Here is a 13,733-nt window from a genome sequence, read left to right on the forward strand (position 1 = left end):
CGACTCTCCATGACGCTGTAAGATAGATCGAAGTAGATTTTCCTGTGTGGGTTTCTGAGACTGCGACTCTTTACAGGAGTAGAAAGCCTCATATTTCTCCCACAGAGAAATTGGTGGTCTCGAATTGCTGACCACCAGGGATCCTATGTGAAACCCAGTGGTGAATCTACAGCAATAGTGACTTTATTAATTAGTCATGACCTAAGGGCATTGGCAGGGGAGGTTGGGGGTAACTGGGGAGCTAAAACGATGAATATGGCAAAGGAGAAAATGTTCAGATTTTGATTGAGGTGATGATTGCACAACCATTCTTCACAGAATCAAACTATTAAATTGTATGATATCTGAATTATATGCCAATAAAACTATATTTTTAAAGAAACTCTGTAATATTCTCCAATCAAGGCAGAGGCCGAGGATCAGGGAGAGGGGTACCAGCAGGTAAAGTTGGAAAGAGGCAGTCTGACTGAAATATCTATGCCCTGAGGAATTTTGATCCTGAATTACAACTGGGTAACTAACTTAATGAATCCCGTCATTGTGAGTATTATCTCTGATTTTTGTGTGGCTGTTGCAATGAATTGTTGAACCCAACTGATACATGTTTGATGTCAGAATCAGTAAGGAAGTTTGAAGGGTGAAGTTTGTCTGACTTCAAATTCATGAGGACTGGCCTTGGGCTGATGTGTTCGATTTACACCCCCACACACACACACCCATGAAGTGTAAGGACAGTAGACACTATGCCATGTCATTTTTACGGGGACACAAGAGATCAGTATAGTAATGAATGAATCTGTTGGGTTGGAATTAAAGTAGGGAACAGAGCACTGCCACGCCTCAGGAAGAGCCACTCAGGTTCAGGAGGTCTTGTAAACCTACCAGTAGGCGTCTCTCTGAAGTAAGTGGTCCATGATGAAATAAGGCGAGTATAACTGAGGCTGTCAGTTTGCTATGATAGTTGACAACTAACAATAACCCAAATTCCACTCAGGAACTTTATTGACTCTATGGATTGTAAGGTATATCATGCTGAGGGAGGCTATCGAGATGGCATCCAGGTAGAATCTCCCGCCCAGCGCTCCCATTGTTAGCTCAGAAAACTAAGAGGTAAGAAGACTAATATTGGAGGCCAGGTGCTAGAAATAGAATCCCAGTGTACTAGGATTTGTGGTTCAGATCTCCCCTCACAATTTTCACCCGCGGAGTGATGCACAGGTTTGCTGCAATGCTCTAAGTGCAGCACCTCAGCCCATGGGCTCTCCACATCCCTCGCCATGTCCAGAAGGACAGTGTGGCCACCCCTTCCTACACCCGGGATCTGAGACCCACTAGCATACAGTAATTTTCCCAGACTGCTAAGTGTGGTCATAATCCCAAGCCCATGGAGAGCCTCCGAAAATTAGCCACAAGAGCTCACTCCACCATTCTTCTCTCTGCTTCTGCCTCCAGTCGTGCATTTGCAGACTTTGCACCACCCATTCCTGCCCCAGGAGCAGAGTGACTGCATTGGCTACCCCCATTCCCCTTCTCCCCAGCTCCATTTGCAGCCTGCCAGTGTGGGTAATGAAGGATAAGTAAACACGTATTTACTACAATCAGAAAGCTCCTGTGCTATGTACCCTAGCAGATCACAGATCCCTGTGGCACAGCCTAAGGAGCCACACAGGAGTAAGCCAGGGATGAGGCAGTAGGGCAGCTGGGAGAACTCAGACCCAGTGGGCCCCAAACCCACTCAGCCAATCTAATCCACCATTACTGGGGGACAGAGCTGCACAGCTCCGATACTAGGACACCCTATAAGCCACTAACACGAACACACACACACACACACACACACACACATTTGAGGCTGTGTTCCTTTTCTTAACTTTGAATCTAAGCTACCACACATCTGTTCATTGACAAAGCTTTAACATAACAACGCAGGAAAAACCACCAGGAGCTAAACTCAAAGGCCTCAGCCAAAAACTGGTTTTACTCTTTACAAACAGTCTTTGAAAGATTGTTCAAAGACCACACAATAGTAAGTCAGCAAACACAGCCTTCCACATTCGACACCAGCGTGCTGAGTAAGACACTGCTATACTCTAACCCCCCTAAGTTACTTAGTTAGGCGACAGGAATAGACCCCATCCCCCCACCCCCACTTGGCCACCCATCACCATCTCCTCTGACCTGATTGGCCAGAGGTACATTCTCACAACATAATGAAATCAATCAAAAGAAGATAGCTCTCATAGCCATACCAGACACCAAATCATCCCCCTAACCTGAATCTCACCCCCATCTGACACTCTATACGACCACAAGGCAGTAAAACATCACACCATCAAACACTGTCCCTACAAAATACACAGGGTCGACAAGGGACCTTGGTGGATTCACTATACTCCTCCTTTACCCCAACCACAATCACCTCTGGAACCTGTTCCCTTCATGTCAGCAACACACAACCTCCCTTAAATTTACCAAGTAAAATTGCAGCTGTACAAGGAGGGAGCCAGCTCCCGGGGAGACAGAGACATAACGTAGATACACGGCATAGTAGCTCCTGATAGCTTCTGAGAAAGAAGCCAGAGGGCTCCTTTCCCCACCACAGAAAATGGGACTCATCACCTCAGGGGTTCTTAGTGGCCTTCCAAACTGCCACTGGCATGGTAGCCCGCAAACGAGGTCGCACTGACCCTACCCATTCCAGTTTCTGAACATAAGACTCTGGGGTTCATGCAATAATATCCTAGATCTACCCTAGGATTGTACGTAAGGAGAACAGAACTCAGACTTGCGCAGCAACCTACTACAAGAGAGCCCTTTTGTAACAGACACAGATAATCAAAGGTCTGCACTCTCCTTTTCACAATTCACGGGGTTGATAAGGGACCCTGGTAGATTTAACATACCCATCATGCATCCAAACCATCATAACATCTAGAATCTGCTTCCTATACCTCGACAATACCTATTCCCACCAATTTACCAACTAAATATGTATCCCCCACAACTCTCTGCACCCAGGTCCCCATGAATGCTGGTCTACCTGCACATGATTTGCCTACCCAGTGCCACCCTTGCTATTTGTGACAGACCTGGCGCTGTTACTAGCGATGCTATCAGCTTTCCCAGCACCACCCTGGCTGCCCGAGATTGTCTGCCCCCTGCCTGAGAGAGCCACCCATGTCACTCTCCAAATAGCTGGTTCTGGCTATCTAGGGAGAGAATTAACCCCAGTGAGATAGAAATGCAGCTTGAACTCACAACAAAGCTGGCTCAAGGTAGTCCTTAGAATCATTCCAATTAGCCCCTGAGAAAGATATCCTGGGGCTCCTGGACTCCCAGGAAAATGATGCCAAAGCTCTGCTAAAACACCTCACAGACAACTATCCACACCAGCAGCTACTACAAGAAAGCAAGAGAAACAAAACGCAATGTCTGGGGAGGACCTGAACCCAGCAAGGTAAACAGAAGGAGACTGAACTGCCGCCGAAGAAATCTTTGGCATGTTGCTTAGAGTCAGACAGGATATGAGGGAATCAATATAGAAAAGGATAAAAAATAGAGAGAAGAGAGTCCACTTATTGAAAAGAAATACAAGAATTAAGGGGAACGCAGCAGAAGCAAAGCAAATGGTAAAAGACCTTGCCGACGGGCTACCTTGAACATACCCAAGCAGAATTCAACAAATGTGAAAGATAGTTAAAGAAGCTGAAGAAAACCTGAGAACAATGAACAATGCAATGAAAAGAAAACTGTTTGAAAAATTGGGATATTAGAGTAAGACATAATGAAAAATCAACAGCCGAGACAGCAAGGGAATTCCTGGAAGAAAACGTCCCCAATTTAAAGAAGGAGAATCAGATAATCATCCAGGAAGCAGAGAGGACGCCAATCAGACTGAACCCCAAGAAGAACAAAGGCATACAGTAGTCAAATTATGCAACTTTGAGGAAAAGGAGAAAAGTGGAACAGAAGCTAGAGAGAAAAAGTGCAGTTACCTATAAGGGTAATCAGGAAAGAATAGGCTCAGACGTAGCAGCAATTTACCACGAGGAGGAGGAGAACATGGAGTAGCATCTCCCAAAAGTTGAAGGAGAATAATGGTAACCAAGAGTCCTCTATCCTGCCAAACTCCCCATCAAAATAGACAGAGAGGTAAGGGTTTCCCCAGATCAGAAAAAATTTAGAGAACACAATAAAAACGAACAAACAAAAAAAAACCCAGCACTGATCTTAAAGGCTTGAAGATAAACAAGTGGCCATCTAGCTGAGAAACAACAAAGCCCACATGGAAGAAGCACACCAGCCTGTGTGATCATGAGTTTTCTATAGGATCAGGTATCAGGCATCAAAGAACAAAAAATCTTATCATTGTGAAAGAGGGGGAGGTGCAGATTGGAGCTCCAAAGCCCATCTGTAGATAATTGGGCATCCCCTTACAGAAGGGTCACAAGGAAGCGACAAGACAGTCATCAAAAAAAAAAAAAAAGTGATGCTGAAAGACATCCCATCCCCACCCCCCTAACACCCCTCATATTCCTTTACTGCCCACAGAGGGGTGGGGGAAGAAAAAAGACAGCAGTGGGGGAACAGAGCACTAATCCACCCCAGGGGAGGGTTTTGTTTCTATCTCTACAGGAAAGGGAGAGAGAGGAACTCATTCCAGTGCACCAAGCTATGAGGGCAATATTCCTGCTCAGAGCAGCTCACTCACAGAGAGGACTGGAGACATAACATCCCCTCACTCAATGACAGAACTACATAGGACAGCACTGAAGATAGTTTGGGGAGTGTTGCCCGTGTGACCCTCCCACATGGGGGCAAACCGAGAAGGGAGTGCAACAGATCAGCAATGGGAGCAAAGCCAAGAAGTCCCTGAGGAATCCTGATGGTAGACTTCTGACTCGGGGTAGGGGTGGGGGGCAGCGCTTGGCACCTCACCTGAACTGGTTGGGGGATATTCACAAGGAGCCACACTGAAAGTCTAAAGTTGGAATGGGGTGTGGGTGGGGCATTAGACTGCTCCATCCTTGATGCATGAAGACCAATGGGTCTTATAGAGGGCATGCCTCTCAGTCACAAATGCTGAGGACAAAAAGGCATAAATGCTGTTAGGTAAGCGGGTCTTTGCATATGGATTCCTGAAAGAAAAGGGGATTGGGTGATGGCTTACAACCAGGCCAGCTCGCGATTTAACAAAGCGATACTCATCTACTCTGGCTCAGGACAACCGTTAGGCTTGGAACTATTTGGTCCCTCTCTCACTGTTTCTCTTTTTCTTTTTGTGTCTATCTATATAAGATAAGCAGGATACGTGATTCTAAGAAGATGGCAACAGAAGGACAGTTGGGTGGGTGGGAGTGCGGGGAGCACTGGAGAAGAGCACGTGGGGGAGAGGAGCAATGAGCCAGTAGCGAAGCGACAGGGATCTGAGGAGGATGTAGAGTTCCTGGTTGTGTTTTATCAATTGAAATGTATCTGAGAGGAATTACTGAGAGGTGAACGATGGGTAAACAGGATGGTGGGGCAGGAGGAAAGAACAAGAAAGTAAAAATTATAGACAGGTATAAATATAGCTATGTATTATTGTAAATATATAAATATATCAAGATATATGTATTTGTCTATATATGTGTGTAAGTAAATGTATAAAATAATAATATATAATATAATAATAAGGGTTATATATAATAATACTATATAATATAATAATAAGGGTAGGGTGGGAGAGGGAGGGGATAATGGGGAGCTGATATCAAAGTGTTCAAGAAAAAGAAAATGGTTTGAAACAGATGGTGGCAGCAATTGTACTATTATGTTTGATATAATTGAATTAGGGATTGCTATAATATCTGTAAGAGCTCCCAATAAAATGATTAAAAAATATGTGTACGTATATATAATTCTAAAATTCCGAGAACATGTCAGAATTTATAAAAGTTGGCTTTATATAGTTTCACATTACTTGTTAGTTAATTATTATTGACCTGAAGCTGAAGATAGAGGAAAAGAATTTGGTTTAAAAGCATGTACACAATGAAGACTGTCATTTTATCATGCAATATTCATTTTCCCTTCTTCTTGAATGACAAACTCCAGTATTTTACCTTGAGCATATTGCCTTTCAAAAAAAAAAATAGTACATTTCCCATATTTACAAATCCCATTGTACATACAGTGACCATATGAGTAGGTTCTAATCAATAAGCTATAAATTGACGTGTTGTGTGTCCCTCCGGGATTTCAGAGAACACTGCTTCATTGTGAGGGCTCATCTTTATCCCTTCTGACTCTCCCCCATGCAACCATGTAACCAGGAAGCTATGGTTAGAAGTCCTGGGAATCCAGCAGGCCTGTTGGGCCAAATAGTGTTTCTGAAGACAGGAGTCATGTACGAAGATGAGATGAATAGGCGTACAGCTAGATGTCTCATCTCTATTGACTCCTTAGAGTCATTTCGGTTGAGCTGAGACTGCCCACTTCCAGATCGAGGCATACATAAAAGGGATATGACACCTGTGGCTTTGCCATTGTCGTCGCCATATGCAGCTGAGCCCAGTGCTGACTACGGTATCTGGCTTCCATAGTCTAGCCAGCATGCTGTTAGTGAGGGGTGGGGAAAGTTGTATTTGTATTCCAAGGTCCTCTTTTAAATTTCCCTGAAGTGCTGTCACTTCTAAATGGAAAATTAATGTCATTTTTCTGTTATTTTAAAATTGGAGAAAACAATGCATGCTTGTAAAATTGCTGTGAGATTTAAGTGTGAAAATGTACATGAAAGTGCCTTACATGCTTTAGAACATTGACAATAAGTCAGGAGGGCCGGGTAGTTTGCAAATATATATATATATTCTTGTACCTTCAAGAATAGCCAATGAAAATGTTCCTAATAAGAAATTAATCAGTGACTGAAGTAGATAGTTTATTGTGCCAACCTGGCCGATAAACACATGTGAGATTAATTGAAGGGTGGATGGATAAATGGCTCAGTGAGCCTCACCTTTTTAGTTCTCAGGTCTCTTTCTTTGTGATGGTTGGACCAGGGTACAGCTGCCTTAGCCGGTTCCCTGCTTCAGCTGGCAAGGTTCACTTCCTGCAAGACATCCCCAAGGAAAAGCCACATGGGCCTACCCTGATGTAGCCCTGGGTGCTGGAGCAGCCGTGTGGAGACCCCTGCCAGTGCTGAGATGCTTACACATTTACTGATTTGGCTTTCCTCCTGCAGTCGGCATCATAGTATGTGTTTTGTGAGATGGAGGAGGACTTTGTGGATTGGTGTTGGGCATATGGTTTAACGGACTAGTGGGCTTGGGCAGCACTGGGTTGGGATGTTTTCTTGATATGCACTTAACCTTTATATAAAACTCTCTCTTATATATGACTTTCTGTGGATTTGTTTCTCTAAAGTACCCAGAGTAACAGTGACCCAGCTTACAATTTGCCTGATAATTATAGATCACCTAAAATGTGTAAAACTTCTTTGATATGAATACATAGCTACCAACTACCATTCAATAATCTAACAGTAGATAGAAACATTTTTAAATCATCTATAACCCTATAATAAATTACTACTGCTTCCATCTCAAAAAGCTATATGAAGCACTAGACAACATTTCTTTTTTGGTTTCTACTCACTACAAATATGTTTTGCCGTTGTATCTGGTGAATGCTGCTGATTGGAACACTGGAGTGGAAATGACTGAGGGTATGTAAAATGACAATTTCAAGGTAATTCTCATTCAGGAAAGTCTTCAAATTACATTTTGGAGTGGATTTGACAAAATTCAACATTTCAATCTCAGACTACTTTATAGCATGGTTAAAATATGTTTTGATACTTCTTAAGAAAAGGGCATGGCTAAGAATAGAAAAACATGGCAAATCTTTGCAAGAAATAAAATAAGGAAATGGACACAGATACTGTGAAAATGTTGACTCGATTTCTGCATATTGTAATAGAAAAGATGAGGGGTGGGTTGAGAAGTGTAGTCATTACTACTTCTGCTTAAAAGTATTTCTGATATTCCTTTTTCCGGGCACATGGAATACTGTCTTTTCTTTTTTACCTCCTTGTGGATGAAAGACCAAAATCTTCACAACTGTACCAATATCCTCACAACTGGACCAATACATAACATCATGATGGAGAGAAGGTTTAAGTTGTCAAGGATTTTGTCTTGCTTGGATCCACAATCAATGCTCACAGAAACAGCAATTAGGAGATCAAAAGAGATAATACGTTAGGTAAATTGGCTCTCTTAAGTGTTGAAAAACAAGGATGTTACTTTGATGATGAAGGTGCATCTAACCCAAGACAGGGTATTTTCAATTGCTTCATATACATGTGAAACTTGGACATTGAATAAGGAAGACGGGGGAAGAACCGGTGCATTTGAATTGTGGTGCTGGAGAAGAATATCGAAAGTACTGTGGATTACTGAAAGGGCAAACAATCTATTTTAGAAGAAAATGGCCTGAGTGTTCCTTAGAGCACTCTGTCTTACATACTTTGGACATATTGTCAGGAGAGAGCAGTCCTTGAAGAAGAAAACCATGCTTGCTAAATTAGAGGAGAAGTGGCAAAGAAGAAGGCCCTCCACAAGATCAGTTGACCCTGTGGCTGCAACAAAGGGCTCAAACATGGGAGCAATCGTGGAGATGGTGCAGGACCGTGCAGTGTTTCATTCTACTACGCATGAGTCGATATCAATCAGAGACAACTCGGTGGCACTTAACAAAACGTGGTGGGACAATGCGATATGAGAAGAAAATACCTAGCTTTCCTGAGTTTAAGCATTTAATTATTGCTGCCAGATCCCTGAAAGCTTGCATGAACTCTGCCAATGTGACCAATAGTACTGAGACGATAGCCCTTTTTGTCAGACTAGGTTCTGCAGTGATGTGACAGAGAACAGAACCCCACCTGCCTATGGAAAACATGTCAGATGAGCAAGAAATACATTTTTATGGGCGTGGTTATTAGAATGGAGAGCAAGGGTTCTGTAGTGATCAAGGCAACCTGTCTCATGTGGATTTACAGCATTGGCTACTTAGCCATGGTGTCCCTCGGAGTGAAATACATGGGAAACCTACTAAATATTGACATGATCTATACAGGCAGAAGAATGATAGATCAGGTAAAGAGCAGTTCATCTCAAATCACCAGAACAGATTCACAACCCCTCAACCAGTTCCCAGACTTGAGCATGTTTACAGACCACAACCCCTTGAATGAGAGGAAGGTCGGGTCTCTTTGAAGAAGGATCCTGCTACGTGGCTGAAGGTTTAGTTAGTCTTTCTTCTAGTCATTCCCAAAGGGACCTGAGGCCTTTCACAAGAGTAACTAACTGTTCATTGAAGGAAAGGAAATAAACAAACTTTTCGGGAATTACTGGACACTGTCCCTGAAATATGGAGGTCAAGTTATTAATGGATATTTAGCTCAGATACACCTCACAGGGGGGTCGAGTGGTATGGGGAATGTCAAGACATTCCTACCAAAGTGAAGAATAAGCTATTGTGTTTGTCCCCCCGATCGCAACAACTAACAGGAGGCACCACACCTAGTGGGCCTCTTCGGATTTTGGAGGCAACATAGCCCTCATTTAGATGTGCTACGCTGACCTATTTATCAAGTGATACGAAAGACAGCCAACTTTGAGTGGGGCCCAGAACAAGAAAAGGCTCTGCAACAAGCTCAGGCTGCTGTGCAAGCTGCTTTGCCACTGGGCCCATATGACCCAGTGGACTCAAAGGTGCTAGAGATGTCAGTCATAGAGATGCAGTGTGGAGTCTTTGGCAGACTCCTATTGGCGAATCACAGTGTAGAACCTTGGGATTTTGGAGTAAAGTTCTGCCATCCTCTGCAAATTACTACTCCCCTTTTGAAACACAGCTGTTGGTCTGATACTGGGTCTTAGTGGAGACTGAACACCTCCCCATGGGCCACGATGTTAGACAGTGGTTCTCAACCTTTCTAATGCCGCAACCATTTCATCCAGTTCCTCATGTTGCGGTGACCCCCAACCATAAAATTACTTTCATTTGTACATTATAACTGTAATTGTGCTACTGTTATGAATTGTAATGTAAATATCTGATATGCAGGATATATTTTTATTGTTACAAATTGAATATAATTAAACACAATTATAGCATAATAATCACAAAACAATATGTAATTATATATGTGAAATATTTATGTTTTCTGATGGTCTTAGGCGACCCCTGTGAAAGGGTCATTCGACTCCCAAAGGGATCACAGCACACAGGTTAAGAACCACTGCTCTAGAGAAACAAAACAGGAAACTTATGATTTTATATATATTTATATAGAGATATACAACATAAGAAATAAACAGCTAATCAGTCTATAGAGCAGTACAAATGGCTCAGTGCAACTCACTTCCGTGAGACGGCTAATACACTGGTATTCCTTCAAGTCTCGAGGGCCATCGGGTGTAAGTCAAGGAAGCAGACAGCTGAGGCCTCTGTAGAGCAATTCAGACAATCTGGCCACCACTTGCAAACAGCAAGGCAGGTCACTAACAGTCAGCCAGATGACAGGGTCTGACAGATCCCAGTTCAAACAATGTATACTCCAGTAGCATAGTGAAGCAGGACTTGAAGGAACCTCAAACTACAGCGACACAGTCCACAGGTTGGGTGTCCCACAGGTAGTGTAGCTCACAAGTTGATGCAGAGAACAGGCTAAGGCAGCCTGCCGCATACTGGTCTGATCATCAAAGTGCAAGAGACAAGAAAGGGGAGGCTCGTCGAGACATTCATCTCTCCGCCCTTCAATTAATCCAGTGGTTCTCAACCCCTGAAGAAGCAACGAGAATAATTTTATGGTTGGGGGGTCACCACAACATGAGAAACTGTATTAAAGGGTCACGGCATTAGGAAGGTTGAGAACCACTAAATTAATCCCATATGTGTTCATTGGCCAGGTTGGCACGATAAACCTACCAATCACAGCTACCAGGTCACCATGAGGCCGGCTGCCCATCATGATCTCGGTATTGTCTGATGTGCAGAGTCATAGTTGGATGTGCACAGCAATACTCCATCATTAAATGGAAGTGATATATAGGAGATCAGGCTAGAGCAGAACCTGAAGGTACAAGTAAACTGCATGAAGAAATGGCCCAAACACCCATAGTCTCCACTCTTGTCACAGTACCTTCCTTTCCCCAGTCTGAACCTATGACCTCCTGGGGCGTTCCTTATGAAAAGTTGACTGAGGAATAGAAAATTCATGCTTGGTTTACTGATTGCTCTGCACGATATGCAGATGCCACTCGTAAGTGGACAGCAGCAGCACTACAACCTCTTTCTGGGATCTCCCTAAAGGACAGTGGTGAAGGGAAATCCCCTAATGGGCAGAACTTGGAGCAGTGCATGTGCCGTACAATTTGTCTGGAAGAAGAAATGGCCAAATGTGAGATTGTATACTGATTCGTGGGCTATGGCTAATAGCTTGGCTGGGTCAGGGAATTGGAAGGAACATGACTGCAAAATTGGTGACAAGGAGGTATGGGGAAGAGGTATGTGGATAGACCTCTCTGAATGGGCCAAGAAAGTAAAGATAATCATGTCTCATGTGAATACTCAACAAAGGGTTACCTCTGAAGAGGAGGATTTTAATAATCATGTACATAAGATGACACATGCTGTGGAGACTAGTCCTCCTTTTTCCTCCAACACCCCTGTCCTGGCCCAATGAGAACATGAACAAAATGGGTATAGTGGTAGGGATTGAGGTTATGCATGAGCACAGCAACATGGACTTCAACTCACCAAGGCTGACTTGGCCACTGCCACTGCTGAGTGCCCCATTTGCCAGCAGCAGAAACCAACATTAAGTCCAAGACATGGGACCATTCCTCGGGGAGATCAACCAGTAACTTGGTGGCAGGTTGATTATATAGGACCACTTCCATCATGGAGGGAGTAGCGTTTTGTTCTTATTGGATAGACACCTACTCTGGATATGGATTTGCCTTCCCTGCACGCAATGCTTCTGCTAAAACTACCATTCGTGGACTTACAGAAGGCCTCATCCACCAGCATGGCATCCCACACAGCATTGCTTCAGAGCAAGGAACTCACTTCACAGCAAATGCAGTGCGGCAATGGGCCCATTCCCATGGAACCCACTGGTCATATCATGCTCCTCATCAACCTGAAACAGCTGGCTTGATAGAACGATGGAATGGGCTCCTAAAGTCACAATTATGGTGCCAACTAGGTGGCAACACCTGGCAGTGCTGGGATAGTGTTCCCCAGGAGGCTGTATATGCTCTAAACCAGTGGTCAATATATGGTGCTGTGTCTCCAAAAGCCAGGATTCATGGTCCAGGAAACAAGGGATGGAAGCTGGTGTGGCACCACTCACTATTACTCCTAGTGATCCACTTGCAGCATTTTTGCTTCCTGTGCTGCTGGTGCATACAGTGCTTGAGCTTGAGGCTGGTGCATCCTTTCGCCTTGCATTGCTTGACTTGGATAGCCCATCAGGGCCTGCTTCGCTAAGCTCTTGTGCTACTGACTGTTGTTGATGTGGCTGACCCACCCTGTTGTCTGCTGCCTATGGGCAGACTCTGCCGGTTTTGCCTGAGGAGACTCCACCGTCTGCTTCCTTGACCTTGGATTGAAGGCCCCTCTGTGAATTGAAGGACTTTCAGTATATTAACTGTCCCACAAAACTGAGTTGAACTGGGTTCTTTGTACTGCTGTGTGAACTGATCAGCTGTTACATTCCTTCTTGCTGTAAAACCTATCCTTTTGTGTATATTTAATCATAAGTGTCCTGGTTTTGTTTCTCTAGAGAACCCTGCCTAACACTGAGATTTTGTATTTCTTGTTATTGCAAAATAATCTAATGTCACCCAACTGATTTATCTGACATTAGAAAGTGTGTGGCATTCTGCCATGGAGAGGCTAGAGTTGGGAATGAGTATTAGAAACTACGTAATTAATGAAGGAGATAGAAAATCTATAACTGGTGCCCATGGAATTTCCCCCACTAATTATGTGAAGCTACCAAAAAAAAACGAAACCAACTATCCACTGCACTGAAGTCATCCTGATTCGCAGAAACCCTGAAGGACAGAGAGGAACTGCTGCTGAGGCTGGAAATCTTTATGGAAGCAGAAAATCTCCTGTTTCTAACTGAGAGCAGCGAGTGGGTTCAAGCTGCTGATCACAGAGTTAGCAGCTCAACACAGAGCCCGCTACACCACCAAGGCTCCCTGTATGAAGCGACGTACATTAAAAATATGATAAAAGAATATGACACGGAAAAGAATCCGTTGTTCACGTTTGTTTCTTAGGAAATCTAAGAAGATTATGTTGTCATGGTTAAGCTTTCAGCTTCCAGACTGAGGGTCAACAGTTCATACTCAGCAGCACTTTGAGGGAAGAAGATATGGCCATTGGTTCCATAGCTATCACAGTCTCGGACACCCCGTGAAGCAGTTCTTCTCTCTTATACATGGTCACCACGAGTCAGAATCAACTAGACAGACACCAGGTAGGGAGTGTTTGGTTTTGACAAGGAGCCTGTATTCTTAGCAGAGAAAAGGCTGAGACTGGGAATGACTATTAAATTGCTCTGCACCTTGTACTTAAGAAGAAGAGCTGGTAGGAGAAGGCAGAACTGGTGGGAAAAACAGAAGCCAATAAAGCCGAAAACTTGCATACAGGAAGACAGTAGAGGGAAATGGTGT

The sequence above is a fragment of the Echinops telfairi genome, unplaced genomic scaffold, assembly GCF_000313985.2.
Source record: "Echinops telfairi isolate 266 unplaced genomic scaffold, ASM31398v2 ScPeMD7_6;HRSCAF=24_0, whole genome shotgun sequence".
Taxonomy (NCBI): domain Eukaryota; kingdom Metazoa; phylum Chordata; class Mammalia; order Afrosoricida; family Tenrecidae; genus Echinops; species Echinops telfairi.